Genomic DNA, 22,720 nt, shown 5'->3' on the forward strand with positions numbered 1-22,720 from the left:
GCATACTCTTATCTCTGAGAGGAGAAGGACAGAACCCATCCTGGTTATGTGATTAAAATTAGTAAGATAAAAGAAGAGATCATCGATATAATGGGTTCATTAGGGAGCCAATTTGTTTGGAGATATTTCTGGCTAAACTTTGAGGTTTATCGCCAGTCTTTTTCAACAAGGGTCTTAGTATCGCTGATTCTTAGAGTAATTGAACAAAGTTGCTGATCTTCTAATCTTCCTAGTGCCTGAAGGTATGTCATGAATTCTGGATTGACAGACAAGGAGAAAGAAAGAAAGAGTGAGGAGTGGGAGGGGACAAAGAAATGGAGGTAGGGAGGAAAAAAAAAGGGATGAGAAGAAAGGAAGAAGAAGGATGAAAAAAGGGGCCCAGCATATCCAGGAGGGATAAGCATGTTGTGGAGCATAAACAAGGTGTTGAAGAAATGAATGAAAAATTTGGGCCCTGAATAAACATCAAGTATGCATAAATAGGTAGTGATGATTATTTCATGAAAGCATTATCCTGAAGTGCTTTAATTCCTAAAGACTTTATATGAAAATATCACTCAGTAATGGTCATTTGAGGCCTCCGTGGTAGCTCATCTGTTAAAGAATCCACCTGCAATGCAGGAGACCCCGGTTCAATTCCTGGATCAGGAAGATCCTCTAGAGTGAGGATATGCTACCCACTCTAGTATTCTTGGGCTTCCCTGGTGACTCAGATGGTAAAGAGTCTGCCTGCAATGCGGTAGACTTGGGTTTGATCCTTGGGTTGGGAAGATCCCCTGGAGGAGGGCATGGAAACTCACTCCAGTATTCTTGCCTAGAGAATCCCCTTGCCTAGAGGAGCCTGGCGGGCTCCTGTCCATGGGGTTGCAAAGAGCTGAACATGACTGAGCAACTAAGCACAGTACAATGGTCATTTGAGAAAGATTTTGTGCAGTGTGTGATCCTGGCAAGTTAGTGAGCATCTTTGAGACTCAGTTGGCTTTTATATAAAATGAAAGGTTTTAATAAAATGAGCCACATTGTTCAGTGCTCAAATTCTCTCATCTTTTTCTTTCAGATTGGCTTAAATGTTGGCCATTTATTGCTGTAACAATTGTTTATCCACAGTTATCACTTTCATTAGATGCAATTAACAAAGAATGCATATGCTTTGATGTTTTTATTTTCACTAAAGTTAATGGTGATGTTAATTTAAGATTTGTACAATCTCTAGTAAAATTGTTTTTATACTTTTATTCATTTTTTAAATCACATGGTCTTTCCTCAAGTTTCTTTATTTCTATGCAGAAACAAATACCTTTTAATAATTTGGACTTTTGTTTTTCTCTTTAAAAGTAAAGCAGAAGCTTTGTAAGATATTCTGCATTTAGATGTTTGTATATGTTATTTCAGTGTTACTTTTCCTCTTTTTACAAATGTCAATTTTTTTAAAAGAAAACTTAAAGGGTTATAGATGGAATTTTATTTTATATTAGTTTCATAATAGCATAGGTATCTTCCTTTGACTGTCGTATCAGTTCTGTTAGTTGCCTTTAACACAGTTATAGTCAACCTTCCTAAATTAAACAAAGATGAAATGAAGAACCAAATATTGCTAAAATCCATCAGAAATGTTTCAGTGGGAAACATTAACCTGATGAAAAGTAGATGTCTGAAAACATTTGCAGTGAAGAGTAGATAAAATGATTTGGCTTAAAAATATCAATCGTGCTTTTAGGGGCCGAGAGGTTTTCTCTGAGTAATTTTCCTTTAATGTCTGCTTTTCACTGATAAACTCCATTCAGTGCTAGATTACAGGTCCCAAGAAATTACCAATAAATCATGTTTTCCAAAAATGCTCGTTCCTATTTGTCATTTAACTGATGCTGGATGTAATCATCATATTTAAAAGTAGTGACATAGGATGTTTGTTTCACAGAACCAAACACTGTTGGGTTTTTTTAAAAACTAGCACCCATGAATATTGAAAGACACCTAAAAAACATATGTGTGGGATAATCTTGGATTCTTATGAAAAGGCTTGTTCCTTAGAGAATAAATTGGGCCAAGAAAGAAGTACTAATCCATGTTGTATTGTTCAGAGCACTGTTCCAATGTCAGTCTGACCTCCCCATGATTATTTCTTATTGAAAATATTCTGTTGTAGATGAGCATCCTCAGACCATGTAAAACCAAGTAAACCACCATAGAGCTATACTGTAATGTTACTGTCACTTCTTAACGTCCTCAAAACATTTCCAGTCACCAAAAACAGCTGAATTCTGCTTTCAGCATGTTCATAGAGGTATATAATTAAGTAGAAGGGGAGTTTGTTTGAAACATAGGGCATCCATTCAACACTGCAGACCAGTGTTTCTCAAAGTATCATCTTTGGACCATTTAAATCAGAATCAGGTGTGATGGTCATGATATATCCAGATTCCCAGGCTTCATCAGACTGTTCATCACAATATTTGGGAGCATACTCACAAATCTACATTTTTAACTGGTTCTCCCAGGATGTCTTTAATTTCATAAAGTTAATTACCTTTCCAGGGTTCCATTACTGCAGTTTGAGTTGTGCAGCCATTCTGGGACCAAACCAGGCATCATCACAGTTGTGATGGGAAAGTAACACTTCCAGTGAGAGACCTGGAAGCTGTTTTTTAGACTCGGAACTCCCGTGTCTTTAGGTATCTTGGTGGTAGTTATAGAGATAATTGATGGTGAAGTTTTAAAAAAAAGAACAGAAGGAAGGAAAAAGGAATATATGAAACTAGCTGTCTTTGTCATTGCATCGAATAAGCAAAATATTGGCTTGATCACAGTGAGCGTGTGGAGTGTAAGTGAGAAGAGGTTAGGCCAGCATGTTGGGCATGTGGAAGGTAGGACATTATGTGGCACCATTAGATGTTTTTATTTTATTCTCCTGGCAATGCTGAGCCACTGAGGGTGGAACAGGAGGGTGAGGTGATCAAAGCTCATATTCAAAAAATAAAGAAAGAAAGGCAAACTACCAAGTGGACTGCAAAGGAGAGGGCAGTGCATTTGAAACTGCGAGAGTCTTTTGTTTGCATGCTTGGAAAGAAAAGGTCTGCACACCTGAATTCAGCTAAGAGCAAAGGGCTGGCTAGAGAATGGAAACAAAATACCCCCTGATCAGAACACCCTGGGAGCAGGTCCTAATCAAAGCCCTAAATTTCACTGCATCTCATCACACTCCCAGGGTACTGTTGGAGGACAATGCTTTTCTTCTAGAATTTTCTGTGTTAAGTTGGCACCTTATTTGGATTCTTCTGATGGCTTGTTGGTTTTCTCAAAACATTTGCTGGTGATTTGATTGCTTTCCAGGGAGATTTTGTTGGAATCTTGCCCTGGCTGGACTGTTATTTGATTACGGAGCAGTCTGCTTGTCTGGGAGCCTCTTAATATGCTCCTTTGGATATCAGTTGTTGTGTGTGTGCGTGCTCAGTTGCTAAGTCGTATCTGACTCTTTACGACCCTATGGACTATAACCTGCCAGACTCCTCTGTCCATGGAACTCTCCAGGCAAGAAGACCAGAGTGGGTTTCCATCCCTTCCTCCAAGGGATCTTTGTGACCCAGGGATTGAATCTGGATCTCCTGCATTGCAGGCGGATCCTTTACCACTGAGCCACTGGGGAAGGCCTGGTTGCAGTGTACATATGTATTTTAAATACCGTAAAATGGATAGGTAGTAAAAAGTGGTGACTGAAATCTTCCCTCTCCTCTCCCCATTGAATTAGAGTCCTCAATAACTCAGAATCTATTTGGAGAGAGAAGGAATCATTTACCCAGTCAGTCATCTAAGAAGCATTAAGCACTGGGTGTCAGCTGCTCCCCAAGATCTCGGGACTGGGATTATAAACACTGTCTAATATGTAGAGACAAGCCTCTACATGGCCAACTGACGGTTACCATCATTCTTGGATGAAAGCACAAGTTCTTCATCCGGACTTTGGGATGAGTGCCTTCTTCCCCTTTGTAGTTTCATTCTGCTCTATTTATACTAGACATGACAGCCGCACTGCTCTTGGTTCTAACATTGCCTTATACACGTCAAGATCCTCTCCATCTTAGAGTTTTCTTGTTTGCTCTACTCCCAGAAATGTCCTTCTATCTCTCATTTGTCTGGCTGGCCCCCCTCATTTACCTTAAATTCTTACTTCTCCAAGGATGCCTTCGTTGTCCTTTGAGATGGGACTTCTACCTCATATTATATATTCTCATCACTGTCTGTGTTTCCCTTTCCTATCATGTATCTGCAATATAATTGATTGCATTTATAAATGTTGCTTAACTTCAACTTCCCATTTGCCTCTAGGCTTCATGGGAATAGGATTAGAGCTTGAGTCAACTTCAACACACTGCCTGGCCCATAAATGATACTCGGTAATACTTTGGCCCCTTGATGTGAAGAACTGACTCATTGGAGAAGACCCTAATGCTGGGAAAGATTGAAGGCAGGAGGAGAAATGGATGACAGAGAATGAGATGGTTGGATGGCATCACTGACTCAATGGACATGAATTTGAGTAAACTCCAGGAGTTGGCGATGGACAGGGAGGCATAGTGTGCTGCAGTCCATGGGGTCTCAAAGAGTCAGACATGACTGAGCAACTGAGCTGAATTGAATCATTGTTTGGATAATTGAATGAATGAATGATAAATAATGAAATATATATGGGAATATTAGGAGGGCATACCGTATTTAATTTGGAAGGATCAGGGTAGGCCCTGATACCAATATTTTAAAACGAATGTCTGCTTACTATCCAAAATAATGTCTAGTATATCTTCAAGATCTTAAATCATCAGCCATAAAATAACCTCATTGACTATAGTTACTAATATGGTAAATGCTACTAGCTCTTTTAGAAGGAGCTTCAGCAAAAGTCAAACTAAATGGTTTTGTATGTATATTTTAATTATAAGAAAATAGAATCACCAAAAGTTTTCAAATCAGTCAGTATCTCCTAGAGAGCAGATAAAATAATCAGTGATTATTTCTTATGACTCATTAACTTATACATAATCCTCTATGATTTTGAGTAAATATTCTGTTAATAACTTTGACACATTTCTAAGATTATAGTGTTATTTGTTTCAGTTAGTCTTAATTTTGTATTAGTACACATGCTGTAATTACTTTTCTCACTTATTTTTAATTTCCAACATGTTGGTGTTATTGTCCACCGGCTCAAATCCTATTTTAACTAGACTATATATTAATGTTTAAGTTTCCATGTTCTCTTACTCTTTAGATTGATATGATCTTTGTCATTTTTGCTCTTTACCTATTTTTGCCTGTTTGTTACATATCCTTTAAGGTAGTTCATAGAGAAAGTTATAATTCACATTGGTGAAGTTGAAACACATTTGTTGCTCTCAATGTAAAGTTAACATCCATGGAATATATCTATAATATTAGTTGGATAATCCATAAAACTGTATGCATGATGCATTGTAAAAACAGATTCATTTGAACCATTGCTTCTGGTTGTCACAATTATATTAGTAACGAGTAAAAATTGGCAGTAAATGAAATCTGAGAAACAAAAATAGAAACCAAATATAGACAGATTTAATGTATCAGAAAAAATGTATTATGGTAGTTGTATGTATAAGCAAATAGTCTAGAAATTCTGAAGTTAGAAACTTGAGGATTCAAACCATTGAGTACATTTACTGAGTAAGCCCTGTGTGAAAACCTTTGTACTGGTTTTGGTTATGATGAAAGAAAACAACAAAAAAAAGATGACTGGTCTTTTCTTCTGAGAATTTGAAATTGTTTATAAAGCTAAAAACACACATAACCTAACAATTGAAGCATGCTCAGAACATGATATACTAACTACTGGAAATAATTAGTTATTGAATAAAGAGTGAATAAATGAGCCAGTGAAAATCACTGAAGGAGAGCTTCCTGGAGGAGATGAGTTTTGAGCAAAATGTTGAAGATGTAAGAGGTTATGAGTATTTTGGGACCAGGCAAGGCTGTGACTTAATTATACTTTCAGTGGATTGCATAAGTTATATGCATGTTCCAGTAAGCATGTTCAGTTAAGTTCAGTCACTCAGTCAGGCCCAACTCTTTGTGACCCCCATGGACTGCAGCACTCCAGGCCTCCGTGTCCATCACCAACTCCCAGAGTTTACTCAAACTCATATCCATTGAGTCAGTGATGCCATCCAACCATCTCATCCTCTGTCGTCCCTTTCTCCTCCTGCCGTCAATCTTTCCCAGCATCAGGGTCTTTTCAAATGTGTCAGCTCTTTGCATCAGGTAGCCAAAGTATTGGAGTTTCAGCTTTGCATCAGTCCTTCCAATGAATATTCAGGACTGATTTCATTTAGGATGGACTTGGTTGGATCTCCGTGCAGTCCAAGGGACCCTCAAGAATCTTCTCCAACACCGCTGTTCAAAAGCATCAATTCTTCGGTGCTCAGCTTTCTTTATGGTCCAACTCCCACATCCATACATGACCACTGGAAAAACCATAGCCTTGACTAGATGGACCTTTGTTGGCAAAGTAATATCTCTGCTTTTGAATATGCTGTCTAGGTTGGTCATAACTTTTCTTCCAAATATGTTAGCATGTTAGTTTAGCTAATAGGTAATGGAGGAAAATCACTGAGAAATGACGTGCATTTGTAAGGAAATAGTTGGTGTGAAAATAGCTTTGGTATAGCCTACCAGGCTGGGCTTCTCCATCCATGGGATTTTCCAGGCAAGAATACTGGAGTGGGTTACCATTTCCTTCTCCAGGGAATCTTCCCAACCCAGGGATCAAACCCCGGTCTCCTGCATTGGAGACAGACGCTTTAACCTCTGAGCCACCAGGGAAGCCCCAGTAAGTATTTAACTTTTAAGAAGTTTTGAGGATTTATACTTTAAAAAGTAAATCCCTTATTAGACTGGTGCTGGAACACAACTACTACACAACTGTTTTCATTTTTATATATTGCTCTCCAAATTTCACTACATATGTATATTTTGCATTGTTGGAATCTTAGTATATGTAGCATTTTGTTCTGCTTTTCTCATTTAACTGTACACCATAAACATTTGCTTTATTTCTGTATAGTTAACAATAATTTAGCAGTATGAAATTCCATCATGATGATCTGCTGCAATTTACTAAATCATTGGTTTATTGTTGCATATTTAGATTGCTTCCTGGTTTTATTTTATTCTTTACAATGCTGTAATAAATACTGCTGTACATATATTATTTTTCCTTCCATTATTTTTAGGGTACATATCCACAAAAATAGATTTATTGGATCTGAGGGTTAGAACAATTTTAGAGTTCTTGCTTTTTGTCATTCTGATTTTAAAAGGATTCTACCAGCTTTACTCTGCCTCTTGCAATGTATATGGAACTGTTTTTCTCATATCTGTGCCAAAAGTAGATTTAATCATTAGAAATGTTTTTGTTAATTTTATAGGCTTAAAAGGACGCTTTCATATTAATTAGAGTTTTTTCCTTGGGAAGATGATCATTTTCTTAATTTGTTTGATGATTATTTTTATTGTCATTTGTGTAAATTGTGTATTTCTGTCATTTGGATTTTCAGCTAATGAACAGTTTTCTTTCCAAATATAAGAATTATTTAAATAACTTGAGATTTTATGTAGGACCAAGGGAAATTATTAGCTCAAGAGCAAAGCAGGAGAACATTTTGTTCATCCCAGATGAAGCCTGAGCATATCTTAATACATACAAAATAGCTACATATGCTGAAGTGTATGTCTGATTGAATTAGCTATTAGCAGGTTCACTTTAAACTTGGATTAAAGATTTACTGAGCATGGCCCTGCCTACCAGAGCAAGACCCAGTTTTACCCATAGCCAGTCTCTCCCACCAGGAAGCTTCCACAAGCTTCTTATCCTCCTCCATTAGAGGGCAGACAGAATGAAAACCACAATCACAGAAAACTAAACAAACTGATCACATGGCTCACAACCTTGTCTAACTCAATGAAATTATGACCCATGCCGTGTAGGGCACTCAAGACGGAGGAGTCACGGTGGAGAGTCCTGACAAAATGTGGTCCACTGGAGAAGGGAATAGCAAACCATTTCAGCATTCTTGCCTTGAGAACCCTATGAACAGTATGGAAAGGCAAAGAGAGATGACACTGAAAGATGAACTCCCCAGGTTGGTATGGGCCCAGTATGCTACTGGAGAAGAGCAGAGAAATAGCTCCAAAAGGAATGGAAAGGCTGAGCCAAAACAGAAACAACACCCAGTTGTGGATGTGTCTGGTGGTAAAAGTAAAGTCTGATGGTGTAAAGAAAAATATTGCATAATAATAATGGACATGGAATGTCCATGTATCAAGGTAAATTGGAAGTGGTCAAACAGGAAATAGCAAGAGTGAACATAGACATTTTAGGAATCAGTGAACTAAAATGGACTGGAATGGACAAATTTAATTCAGAAGACCCTTATATCTACTACTGTGGGTAAGAATCCCTTAGAAGAAATGGAGTAGCCCACATAGTCAACAAAAGAGTCCAAAACACACTACTTAGAGGCAATCTCCAAAACAAGAGAATGTTCTCTGTTCGTTTCCCAGGCAAATCATTCAATATCACAATAATCCAATTCTATCCCCAACCACTAATGCTGAAGAAGTTGAAGTTGAATGGTTCTATAAAGACCTACAAGACCTTCTAGAACTAACACCGAAAAATGATGTCTGTTTCATCATAGGGACCTGGAATGCAAAAGTAGGAAGTCAAGAGATACCTGGAGTAACAGGCAAGTTTGGCCTTGGAGAACAAAATGAATCATGGCAAAGCCTAATGGATTTTTGCCAAGAGAATGTACAATTTATAGCAAACACCCTCTTCCAACAACACGAGATGTCTCTACACATGGATATCACCAGATGGTTGATATTGAAATCAGATTGATTTTATTCTTTGCAGTTGAAGATGGAGAAGGTCTGCTAAGTTGCTTTAGTTGTGTCCGACTCTGTGCGACCCCACAGATGGGGGCCCACTGTCTCTGGGATTCTCCAGGCAAGAACATTGGAGTGGGTTGCCATTTCCTTCTCCAATGCATTAATGTGAAAAGCGAAAGTGAAGTCGCTCAGTCGTGCCCGACTCTTAGTGACCCCATGGACTGCAGCCTACCAGGCTCCTCCATCCATGGGATTTTCCAGGCAAGAGTGCTGGAGTGGGGTGCCATTGCCTTCTCCGTCTATCAGTTAGCAAAAACAAGACCAGGAGCTGACTGTGGCTCAGATCATGAACTCCTTATTGCAAAATTCAAACTTAAACTGAAGAAAGTATGAAAAACCAGTAGACCATTCAGGTATGGCCTAAATCAAATCCCGTATGATTATACAGTGGAAGTGACAAATAGATTCAAGGGATTAGATCTGATGGACAGAGGGCCTGAAGAATTATGGATGGAGGTTTATGACATTGTACAGGAGGCAGTGATCAAAATCATCCCCAAGGAAAAAAATGCAAAAAGGGAAAATGGTTGTCCGGGGGAAGCCTTACAAATAGATGAGAAAAGAGGTGCAAGGCAAAGGAGAAAAGGAAAGATATACCCATCTGAATGCAGAGTTCCAAAGAATAGCAAGGAGAGATTTAAAAAAAAAGACTTCTTAAGCAAACAATGAAAAGAAATAGAGGAAAACGATAGAATGGGAAAGTCTAAAGATCTCTTCACAAAAATTAGACACATGAAGAGAACACTTCATGAAAACATAAGCACGATAAAGGACAGAAATGGCATGGACCTAACAGAAGCAGAAGATATTAAGAAGTGGCAAGAATACACTGAAGTATACAAGAAAGATCTTAATGACTGAGGTAACCGTGATGTGTGATCATTCACCTGGAGCCAGGTATCTTGGAGTGCGAAGTCAAGTGGGCCTTAGGAAGCATCATTACAAACAAAGCTAGTGGAGTGATGGAATTCCAGCTGAGCTGTTTCAAATCCTAAAAGATGATGCTGTGAAAGTGCTACACTCAGGATGCCAGCAAATTTGCAAAAGTCAGTAGTGGTCACAGGACTGGAAAAGATCAGTTTTCATTCTAATTCCAAAGAAGAGCAATGCCAAAGAATGCTCAAACTACCACAATTGCACTTATGTCACACGCTAGCAAAGTAATGCCCCAAATTCTCCAAGCTAGGCTTCAATAGCTCATGAACTGAGAACTTCCAGATGTACAAGCTGGATTTATAAAAGGCAGAGGAACCAGAGATCAAATTGCCAACATCTGCTTTATCATAGAAAAAGCAAAAGAATTCCAGAAAAACATCTATTTCTGCTTAATTAACTACGCTAAAGCCTTTGACTGTGTGGATCACAACAATCTGTGGAAAATTCAAGAGATACCAGACCACCTTACCTGCCTCCTGTGAAACCTGTATGCAGGTCAAGAGCAACAGTTAGAATCAAACATGGAACAATGGACTGGTTCAAATTGGGGAAAGGAGTATGATAAGGCTGTATATTGTCACTCTGCTTATTTAACTTATATGCAGAGTACATCATGAGAAATGCTGGGCTGGATGAAGCACAAGCTGTAATCACAATTGCCAGGAGAATATCAATAACCTCATGTATGCAGATGACGCCACCCTTATGGCAGAAAGTGAAGAGGAACTATAAAGCCACTGGAAATACGAGAGTGAAAAACTAGCTTAAAACTCAGCATTCAGAAACCAAAGATAGTGGCATCCAGTCCCATCACTTCATGGCAAATAGATGGGGAAACAATGGAAACAGTGACAGACTTTATTTTCTTGGGCTCCAAATCACTGCTTATGGTGACTGCAGCCACAAAAAAAGACACTTGCTCCTTGGAAGAAAAGTTATGCCAACCTAGACATCATTTTAAAAAACAGAGACATTGCTTTTCTGACAAAGGTCTGTATAGTCAAAGCTATGTTTTTTCCAGTAGTCATATATGGATGGGAGAGTTGCACCCTAAAGAAGGCTGAACACTGAAGCTTTGATGCTTTTGAACTATGGTGTTAGAGAAGACTCTTGAGAGTCCCTTGGACTGCAAGGAGATAAACCAGTCAATCCTAAAGCAAATCCATCCTGAATACTCTTTGAAAGGACTGATGCTGAAGCTCGAATGCTTTGGTCACCTAATGTGAGGAGCTGAATCATTAGAAAAGAACTTGATGCTGGAAAACATTAAAGGTAGAAGGAGAAGGGGAAGACAGAGAATGAGATGGTCGAGTGGCATCACTGACTCAATGGACACTTGTTTGAGCAAGCTCCAGTAGATGGTGAAGGACAGGGAAGCCTGGCATGCTGGCAGTCCATGGGTCACAAAGATTTGGACACGACCGAATGGCTGAACAACAACAGGTTCACTTTTGGGTGGCTTCTCACCCTTCTGGTTGCTGAAGCAACTCAGAGGAATGAGTATTAACATTATCTTACAGTAGGGGATGCTGCTGCTGCTAAGTCGCTTCAGTTGTGTCCGACTCTGTGTGACCCCATAGACGGCAGCCCACCCAGGCTCCCCCGTCCCTAGGATTCTCTAGGCAAGAACAATGGAGTGGGTTGCCATTTCCTTCTCCAATGCAAGAAAGTGAAAAGTGAAAGTGAAGTCGCTCAGTCACAACCCCATGGACTGCAGCCTTCCAGGCTCCTCTGTCCATGGGATTTTCCAGGCAAGAGTACTGGAGTGGGGTGCCATTGCCTTCTCCAACAGTAGGGGATACATGTATGTAAAAATAGCCTATAACTGACATTCAGATCATAAGTTAGCATAAAGCAATGATGTTTTAGAATAGAGACATTGTTAGGGAACTTTCACTGCAGACTTTCTAAAGAACCAGATGCATAGACTATATTTTTCCTTATTCAATTTAGTGGACACTTTATAAAGACATGTTGATTGCTAGGAAGGGTTCAAAACTGAACCAGGTTATGATTTATCCTTTAACAAGCTTTCAATATGTTGGGGGAAATATGGACACAAATTGTGAGGTTAGGAGAAAATTCTCTACTGGAAAACAAGTTAATTTTATTTACATGTGCGGGGATAGAGATTGTTTTATGGGGGTGCACAGATTATCTCAAAATATTAACAAGATTCCAGTAGGCAGACCTCAGAATTGGGAAGGGGATATTCCACGAAGAAATGAAGAGGCAGGAGACGGGTCAAGGCAACAGGTGTGAAGAGGAGCAGTGGAAGAAATGGACACAGTGTAGTTTAAGCTGGACACCTCTCTCTAATGAGAGGGTCAAGGCTGTGACAGGCCTGGTGGGTAGAAGGAGAGGTGTGGCTTAGGGGTTTTGCCTCCTTGCTTTGGGAATGGAGATATTTGAAGAGGAGGGTGCCAAGATCAAAGCTATCTATCTCTTTACTACTTCTAACGTATTTTAGAAAAGAGGTAGTTCATTGTTATTTTGTAGCTTCCATCTTTATGCATTTTTTTTCAAGAATGTTCTGTAAATTGTGGACATGAGAAAGAATAACATGATATGGTAGAAAGAGAACTAGAGTCAGAAAATTGGATTATAGTCACAGCTCCTGGGTTATTTGGGAGTAACTCTATCCCTCTGGGGTTCAGTTTTTCCATGTGTAAAATCAGAAGAATGGACTGTATTTTCAAAGTTCCTTTTAGCTTGAATATTCTAAAATCTTAAATGTGCCTTGAGAAACCTTAAAGACGTGTTTTCCTTATCTATCCATCTGTCTATCCACCTGTCTTATCTTCCTTGTCCCTTTCTCCCTTCCTACTCCCTCCCTATCCTCCTCCTTCTCTCCCCCCTCCCTCTGTTTCTCTCTATATATATGTATATCCTGAAATTTTATCTTTGGATATTAATTTCCTTCTATTTTAGCTTTTCAGTATCAGTAGTCCTCTCCCCAAAAGGAAATAACCCAATAACCTAGGGATAATGTGAATGCTCAAACTACTGCACCATTGCACTCATCTCACATGCTAGTAAAGTAATGCTCAAAATTCTCCAAGCCAGGCTTCAGCAATACGTGAACCGTGAACTCCCTGATGTTCAAGCTGCTTTTAGAAAAGGCAGAGAAACCAGAGAGCAAATTACCAACATCCACTGGATCATAGAAAAAGCAAGAGAGTTCCAGAAAAACATCTATTTCTGCTTTATTGACTATGCCAAAGCCTTTGACTGTGTGGATCACAATAAACTGTGGAAAATTCTGAAAGAGATGGGAATACCAGACCACCTAACCAGCCTCTTGAGAAATCTGTATGCAGGTCAAGAAGCAACAGTTAGAACTGGAAATGGAACAACAGACTGGTTCCAAATAGGAAAAGGAGTACGTCAAGGCTGTATATTGTCACCCTGCTTATTTAACTTATATGCAGAGTACATCATGAGAAGCGCTCGACTGGAAGAAACACAAGCTGGAATCAAGATTGCTGGGAGAAATATCAATAACCTCAGATATGCAGATGACACCACCCTTATGGCAGAAAGTGAAGAGGAGCTAAAAAGCCTCTTGATGAAAGTGAAAGAGGAGAGTGAGAAAGTTGCCTTAAAGCTCAACATTCAGAAAACGAAGATCATGGCATCCGGTCCCATCACTTCATGGGAAATAGATGTGAAAACAGTGTCAGACTTTATTTTTGGAGGCTCCAAAATCACTGCAAATGGTGACTGCAGCCATGAAATTAAAAGATGCTTACTCCTTGGAAAAAAAGTTATGACCAACCTAGATAGCATATTCAAAAGCAGAGACATTACTGTGCCGACTAAGGTCCGTCTAGTCAAGGCTATGGTTTTTCCTGTGGTCATGTATGGATGTGAGAGTTGGACTGTGAAGAAGGCTGAGCACCGAAGAATTGATGCTTTTGAACTGTGGTGTTGGAGAAGAGTCTTGAGAGTCCCTTGGACTGCAAGGAGATCCAGCCAGTCCATTCTGAAGGAGATAAACCCTGGGCTTTCTTTGGAGGGAATGATGCTGAAGCTGAAACTCCAGTACTTTGGCCACCTCATGTGAAGAGTTGACTCATTGGAAAAGACTCTGATGCTGGGAGGGATTGGGGGCAGGAGGAGAAGGGGACGACCGAGGATGAGATGGCTGGATGGCATCACGGACTCGATGGTCATGAGTCTGAGTGAACTCCGGGAGATGGTGATGAACAGGGAGGCCTGGCGTGCTGTGATTCATGGGGTCGCAAAGAGTCAGACATGACTGAGCGACTGAACTGAACTGAGCTGAATGTGCTAAAGCAATTGGCTATTGTATTAACCAATGCAGTGTATTAACCATCCTCTCTCTTGACAGCTGGAGGTATAGGAATGTGTCATGTGAAAAGTGGCTGTTCATAGAAGGTAATAATAATGGTGCAACAGTAACACTTACTGTGTGCTTTCCCATGTATTAAATCACTTAATCCTCATAACAGCCCTACAAAATCTGTACCTTTATAATCCCCACTTGACAGATGAGGATGCTGGGCATAGAGACTTAGTTACTTCCTTTTTTATACAGCTCATTGAAGGCAGAGACAGGGTTTGAGCCTAGGAATCCTGAGAGTTCATGCTTTTATCCGTCAGACAACATCTGCAGAACTGGGTTCTATGGAAAGCACAAAGGTCTCAGTGTCCGTGGGGAACAGGTAGAATTCCTTTGAAAGAGAAGACACCAGTGTGCCAGTGATAGTCTTATGACTTCACATTTTGTTCAGAATGCCACTATCAGAATCATAACTGATAAAGACCATGTAAGCCTTTCCTTACCTGAACTGCGTTTTAAAGTGTAGAATTATAGTCATGCAGCTATAGCCTGTGTTGATTTCACTTAGAGGAATTTGTGAGTGGATGGATTTGGTTGTTACTTTGGGCAAGACCAGGATACCCCAGCCCCATGCCTGTGAGGATGAGCGTGCATCACATGCCTTTCTAGTCCCAGGGTCATGTGCTGCTTCAGACATTTCTCAGCCCTGCTGTTTGAAAGGTCCGGTTATAATTGAAGTTCTTTTCTTTTGCCAGTTGCTCATGAGTAACCGTTTTCCCCCATAAATCCGTAAGAAATACTACTTTGCTTTTGTTTTCTTTGGTTGGGCTCTTCAACCTGCTGAGTGCATATGTGCATGCTCAGTTCTATCTGACTCTTTGTGACCCCCGCAGACTGTATGTAGCCCACCAGGCTTCTCTGTCTATGGGATTCTCCAGGCAAGAATACTGGAGCAAGTTGACATTTCCTCCTTCAGGGGATTTTCCCTGTCACGGATCAAACTCGCGTCTCTTGTGTCTCCTGCATTGTAGACAGGTTCTTTACCACTTGAGCCCTATTGCAAACAGGCAGTAATGGAAAGAAAGATCTCTCCAAGGATGAATAGAAGTGATTTTGTGATCAATTACAATAGTGTATGTGTTTTTGTTACAATAGTGTATGTGCTTTTGTTATCTAGAAATTTCCATCCAGATGAAAGGGTTATAGTTATACTGGCCTTATAATTTTGTTTCTAGTAACCACTACTTGAGAGTTTCCTCTACTAAAAGGCAGCTGGTTGAGTGGTCAAGATCACATCTTTTATAACAAATGAAACAGGGCTTTATTCTTAACATTTGTACGTCATTGACCAAATGGGATTAACAGCCGTACTGGCTCCATAGCTTGTTGTACAGTTTAAATGGGATAGTGCATGCAAATTGCTGAACACAACCCCATAGTGAGTAACTGATAAATCTTAGCTTTTAATGGCAATGGTAGTGATAGTAATAAGAAATATCATTCTAAAGTAAAATCCAGAAAAAGCAAAAGTATGTTTCAAAATAACATATAATGATAAGAAAGAGTGTTTTTTGTTTAGTATTGCAGAAGAAAAGCAAGATCGTACTATATTTTATTAATACTATTAAATATATTAATGTTACTTAAATATGTAGAATAAACACGTATACTTTCTAAGATAAGAGGGCATAAAATAATAATGGTAATGCCCACTAATAGAGATTTTGTGAGGGCTATATGGTTATTGCTATATACTTGACATACAACTCATATTAGCACTAACATTGGATATAGGATAAATTTTCTAAAATTTACTTAAATGTCATTGTATAGTTACCATCCTTTAGTGAGAAAGAATCTGTTTTCTTATAGGCACTAAACAAGATTCTGGGAATACAGAGATGATTAAGTAGCAGCCTGAAGCATATATTCCAAAGAGAAGATGTATAAAAATGAACAGTTGACTTAGATCTAAATATGTAAATTCTACAGTCATCCCTAAAATGATCTGTCTCTCTGGACAAATGAATTGTAAACAGGCTTTTCTTTTCAGATGAATCAACTGAACAGTAGGAAACAGGCTGGGTTTCAGTCCCAATTGCCCTCTCAGCCAGGCATGTCCATGTTGGATTCAACCTTCAACTTGGCTCAAGTTTACACAGAGGCCTTGAAAATACCCTTGAAATGTCCTGAAATTGACCATGAAGTGCAGTGAATAAGATCTGGTGTCTATAACTCTGTACAGTGATTATTTTGCACACTGAGAAATACTGAACCAGATTAAATGATGGAATGAAAGAAAAATCTGTAGGCAGTTGTTTGGATAATTCCTAGCATTGAGTGAGAGAATGAGTGAAGAATTATAAGATGTTTCTGCTCAACTGTAGGGTTTCCTCCACATGTTTGAATATTGAATCTCCGTAGCATGGCTGCATATGGATATTTTTATTTGTTCTGATGAGCATTGTGTGAGATAATGTATAGAAATGCTAATCTAGCCTAGGGACTAGCACACAGTAGATATTTACTATTAATCGGCCTAAATCTCAACCTTGCTTAATCAAATCCATTTTGCTTTGGAAAGTTTGTATAGAGAGGAAGTTGTCTTTTTTCCTGAGGTTCTGCTTAACAACTGAGTAACTGTCACTTCCAAGCTTCTTGACCATCTGTCTCCACTTTTTCCAGAGTTAGGGCATCAGTCTGCGAGCTGAGTGGCATATGATGTAGCCCCACTGGGGCACAGTTGCGCGTTAGTGCAGGACTCCGGACGAAACTGTCAGCTGCCCAAAGGAGAGGCAGAGTCATTTCTGGTAACTAGCTCACATTCTCTCTTATTATAAAGTTTTAAAAAAGAAAGTGATGCTGTAAACACTGGCTTCTCTATGCCAGAAAAAGCATAGCCTGGCTCTTTGTTCCTGATGGTGTCATTATTACTAGTTTGTCTGTGTCTAACCCTTTCCTCCTGGGAGTTCAGAACCCTTCAGCAGCAAATTCATATTTGATGTTCCTGTTCTAATCCCAGATTACTACATCAGGACAGCTGGAACAGACTGAAAGAGAGAAACTCTTAGGGGGAAGAAAATCATTAACCTGTCATGAGTCACCAGGACCTGATGAAAAGTCAGATTAGGAAGGGTTTAAACTGCTATGGAAAGTCAGTGATATGCTGCCTGCTGGAGTGTTAATCTTGAATATTTCCACGCTGCTAAGCTCGCCTAGAAGTGTTTTAACATTCATCAGAGATAGGCATCCCCTCATCAAGAAATGATACTTTTCTGAAAAAGGGAGGATGGATTGTTTGAGTACTGATTTCATTATGGGCTATAGTCCTGCATGAAAGTGTTGGTTGCTCAGTTGTGTCCAACTCTCTGTGACCTCATGGACTGTAGCCTGCCAGGGTCCTCTGTCCATGGGATTCTCTAGGCAAGAATACTGGAGTGGGTTGCCATTTCCTACTCTAGAGGATCTTCCCAACCCGTGGATAGAACCCATGTCTCTTATGCCTCCAACATTATTAGTAGTGCCACCTGGGAAGCCCATAGTCCTGGATAAGCCCATAGTCCTGTATAGTAATTAAAGATGTGGAGTGCTGAGCAGGGTGCCCCGGTTTCCCATCCTGACCTTGGCTAATCACCTCACTTTTCCATGCCCTGTTCCTTCAGCCATAAAATGGGGACTGTAGTAATGCCTGCCTCCTTGGGGTTGTTTTGAGAATTAATGAATTGCTACCTAAAACAGAATCTGGCAAAAGCTAAGCACTCAATAAATGTGAGAAACTCATTATTGTCATTAGTATGATCGTAGATAAAAGTTGGAAGGTATTGGTAGATATAATCATTATAAAATCTCCCATTATTAAAGTCTTTATATTATTAAATACTTGAGGAAATATTTAAGAGGTGTGGTGCCTATAGGGAACTTAAATTCCATTAATTTTATATAGATGCCCCATAATTTTGTAGTTTGAATTTTCTAAAATTTATAATGATTTGTCATAAGTTTACAGTTTATAGAATACTTAACTTTTCATTGCCCTCTGCAAATCCCATAAGGGTGGTGATGCTGAGGCCCTGGGAAACTGGAAAATTTAGTCCCGGATTCCTGAACTGGTGAGTGGTTGACTGAAGACTTGAACACACATCTTCAGAATGTTGAGCACTCTAATTTCATGCTGGGTGGAGGGGAGCCAATGAAGTGAAAATGCACAGGCTTTGGAATTGTTTAAAATTCAGTTTGAGTTACAATACTAACCTGTACTACAGTTGACTTGCCTGACTTCCTAAAGGAATTGCCTGACTTCCTTAAGCCTCAGTTTCCTTATCTGTAAAACTGAAAGGACAATACCTGTTCTAGACTTGTAGTATGGATTAAAAACCAGTCAAGTCACCTGTAGGAGAGGGGCTAGCTCAGCTTCAGGTTCATGGCCATTAACATAAAGACAGTTCTTTCTTCATTTCTTCAGCACTGTGTCAGGCACAGTGTCAAACTCAATTATTTTTTTTAACCAAACAAGTATTTCATCCATAAAAGCCTGTTTAGAGTTTGATTCCTGTTGCACCAAGAAAGACCTTCTGTAGACCGTGTGATTCCATTTCCAGCCATTTGTGATGATGCTTGCACTTCCGTGGGAAAAAAAAGAGGAAGAATCAACTTGGGGAATGAGGTAATAAAGAACAGAACAGAAAAGCCAGCCTCCTCCAGTCTTAGAGAGTTTGCAGAATTCATTAGCAGCTAAGCAGCAAGGGGAAAGGTTCCCAAACAATGACTTCATCTCTTTGCTCCTGTGAACTAGGTGTTCCAGACATAAAAATAAGGGAAAGGCGAGAACATGCTCAGTGGGTAGATGGTGCACTGCGTTGTACCATCCTGTTGATGTTCTGCAATGTATTGAGAATTAACATTTTGATTGTCAAACAACTGCTTGGACTACAGGGGTCTTTGCGTTAAACTATGTGCTCCCCGTGCTTTATTAACAAACGGTGTTTGGATCTTAAGGTGAAATGATAGAAAAGACAGGAGAATGTTCAGGTTACTAGAAACATGTCAGAGGAGTGCAATAATTTGCCTGTTCACACAATGGGAATTATTTGGACATTGATTTTTTAATTTGTTTGGTCTGTCTAGTATTAAGGAATGCAAGTAAGATGTTTCTTGGTCACTTGGGTTTTAAAATTACATACTGAGTTTTAAAGGAAGCTCCATTGAAAAAGCCAAATCTTGCCAATAGTTATAAACTGTGATCCCTTAGCCAGTCAAGTCACTCTAGCTCTAAAATATATCCTAAATCTGCCCATTGCTCTCCACCTAGTGCTGTCAAACCATGCAAGCTACCGTTATTTCTTATCTGGGTTTGGGCTTTGGGCTCCCAGCTGGACTTTCTGTGGCTATTCATTCAGCTTCATAATACTTTTTTTTTAAAAACCCAGAAGTTAGATTTTCTTTAAAAACATAGATCAGATCTTCTCACTTCTCTGCTTCAGAATCTTCCAGTGCTTTCCCATTTCACTTGCTGCACTTGAAAAAAACCTAAATTTACTGTCATGGTCTATAGGACCTGGCGGACTCTGGCCCTCCGGTGTCTCTGACCTCCTCCTTATTATCCGCCCCCCTGACTACATACCGTCCACTCTCCTTTAGTTTTCTCTCCAGTCCTGGAGTTGGCCAGACTTCCTCCTGGTTCCTGTCTTTGCGTTTGCTGTTCTATCTGAATGATTTGGTCCTTCTTGGCATACAACTCTCAGTCCAAACATCACCTCTTTAAATAGATCTTTCCCTCTTCCCAGGATAAGGAGCTTGATTTGAACAACTGAGGGCAGTTAGGTTGCTCACTTATTCCCTTGCTTGTTTATTGTCTCTCTCTCTCTCAGTTACACTAATGCAAGTTCTGTGAGGGTAAGAATGATGTCTATTTTCTTTTTTGCTGTTGCCATACTTGCTCTTTAAAGCACACTTAATTTTTGTCTGAATGAATTAATATAAGTAGACTGCAAGGATTCATGAATGAGTTAATAGCACTGATTTTCAGGAACAATGAATGAATAAATGACTGAATGGACTGTGCCAGACGGCAGCATCCTCAGGTCAGGAACTGGACCTTGTTTTGGTTTCTTCTCTCCTTCTTTACATAGTAGGTATCCAGGCAGTATCTGTTGAATTGGATTCAACCAAAACATTTATTTCTCTGTACAACATGAAAAAGTGTTCCTTATGTAAGATGAAGTGTAAAAATACATCTCGATAATACTCCCCTGAGCATGATTTTTGGAGAACTAACCTGTTTTGCCTGGAAGTGAGGGATGCCCCAGGATATGGGGTTAGAAGGTTTCCTGCTTTTAGAGTCAAAAAGATCTAACATATCTGTTGGGAATTGTCTTTACCTGCTAGTAACAGAAGCCAGAAATGACAAAGAGTTTATTCTTTCACATAAAATTAGTTCAGATGTGGCCATGCCAGGGCTATATGGCAGCTTCGAGTTCTTCAGTGACCCAGGTTGCTTGTATATTGGTGCTCTGCCATCCTTAATGCATGACTTTCATCCTCAGAGGTACCTCATGGTACAAGAAGGCTGCTGGAGCTTTTTCAGCCATCACATCTACAAATTTGTCAGGCTCTGTTACTAAGAAAGAGAGACTGGATAATGAGAAATTAATAGACACTTAGCAGCATCTGCACTATCTGTGCTCACCATTTATTGACAGTGATTCCATGAAGGTTGCTTCGTTTCTGTAGTTCTTTCTAAATCTGCATTATGGTTATGAAAACAACAATAGTGATGGCTACCTATATATCATATCCCGCTATTTGTCAGGTATTTTATATACATTATGGTTGACCTGAGTAATTCTGAGTCTCCTTATTTAGATGACAAGAGTGAGGCTTTGCTAGTGAAGATAAAGCCAAATTTTAAACCCTCTGTGGTTTCACACAACACCCACCCTCTCCATTACACTTCGCTTTCTACCTCCTTGACTATAAAGATTGTGATAAAATGAATGGAAACTGCTTGACATGTAAATATTTTAAATAAACCAAAGCAATATCTCTGTCAGGAAAACATTTTTGAGTTTTCAGCGACAACAGCAAAAAGTCCATGCACATCATAGGAAAGGTTTTGAGGTCATCTCAAAGCCAGTTGAATCAAATAAGCAGCCCTCACCCTTGCTAACCCCCTATTGTCCATGATCCCCAACCTCTTCTGTGTTGAAGAATTCTCTCTGCCAGGAAGTTCTCTTCATCCAACACAAATCACTTCTTTCTTGTCCTTTTTATTGGTTCTGTCCCCTATAGAGAGCGAGAAGACGTGGCTGCTCTTTTTGAACTGCCACTTGAAGGCAATGATCAAGTCATTTTTCTTTTTTTTTTTTTCTCTCTCAAGCCAATTTACAGGTGAAAGAAGTTGCCTTTGAATTGTTCAAAGGAGAGGAACATTTCCTAGAACTGGAGGCAGGATGAACTGTAAACCTTCCTTGGCACTGGCAATAGACATTCTAGGTAGTACAGCCTGTTTTTTGGTATTCACATATCTCTGAACCTATAGCCTAGCAAACTATCTCTGCATCGCTCAATATTTAAGGGGGTCAAGTTCTTTGAAAACACATGATGTTTTAAAATACTTCCTTTTCTGAAACAGGCTACAGGCGTTATTGTCCCTTATAATGTCTTATAAATAGTTGATGTCTGACTCCTGTAAGCACATTAGATTCTTGTCTCACTTCAAAGCCTTTGCAAGAGATCTATCTCTCCCCAAGACACACTGAACTCCTTTTCATAGGGTAATGACTATATTTATTTCCAGGGAAGAATACACAAGAAGAAGGCAGGGAGAATATTTACATCCCTAGGCCTTGGAGGAGGCTGCTAAGAGCCTAATTTGAAACACTTGGTTTTATTAAGCTAATGCATGGCCTTTTGGGGAATCTACTTTGGAGAAAATGGAATCAAGAAGCTAGAGTTGCAATTCCTTCATCTTTTCAGTGATCATGATTTTCCTTTTTTAAGACATTCTTGGTTTGGGGAAAAACATGGATGATGCATAATCTTAGAGGGTAAAATTTCATGCCCAAATGTTAGAACATTGAGTAGGAAAAACTCATGAGTGAAGAGTCTCCGGCTCTATTACTGATACAAAACCATGCAAATCATAAAGTAACACTTACCAAGGACTTCTTATGTATCTAACATTGTGCTAAGATCTTTAAATACATTGTCTCACTTAATTCTTGAAATGCCCAAAGTAAGGATCCATAGTAAACAGTGACATCTTTAGTTGTAGATGAGAAAATCGTAGCCCAAAGTGGCTTAATATTTTTCCCCAAGGCACTCCATTAGTGAGTGGTTGAGATCTGATTTAGATTCACTTTTGTCTGCCAAGGAGTCGCAATACATTGGTCTGCTAGGAGTCAGACACAACTGAGCGACTTCACTTTCACTTTTCACTTTCATGCATTGGAGAAGGAAATGGCAACCCACTCCAGTGTTCTTGTCTGGAGGATCCCAGGAATG

The 22,720-nt window shown here is 39.5% G+C and overlaps 1 protein-coding gene across 2 annotated transcripts in view; it reads left to right on the forward strand.

Annotated features, from left to right (window-relative positions):
* The window catches only part of SGCD (sarcoglycan delta), a 1,058,523-nt gene that overhangs the window by 89,222 nt on the left and 946,581 nt on the right, over positions 1-22,720 (forward strand). The window lies entirely within an intron of this gene.

Source organism: Ovis aries, chromosome 5, assembly GCF_016772045.2.
Source record: "Ovis aries strain OAR_USU_Benz2616 breed Rambouillet chromosome 5, ARS-UI_Ramb_v3.0, whole genome shotgun sequence".
Taxonomy (NCBI): domain Eukaryota; kingdom Metazoa; phylum Chordata; class Mammalia; order Artiodactyla; family Bovidae; genus Ovis; species Ovis aries.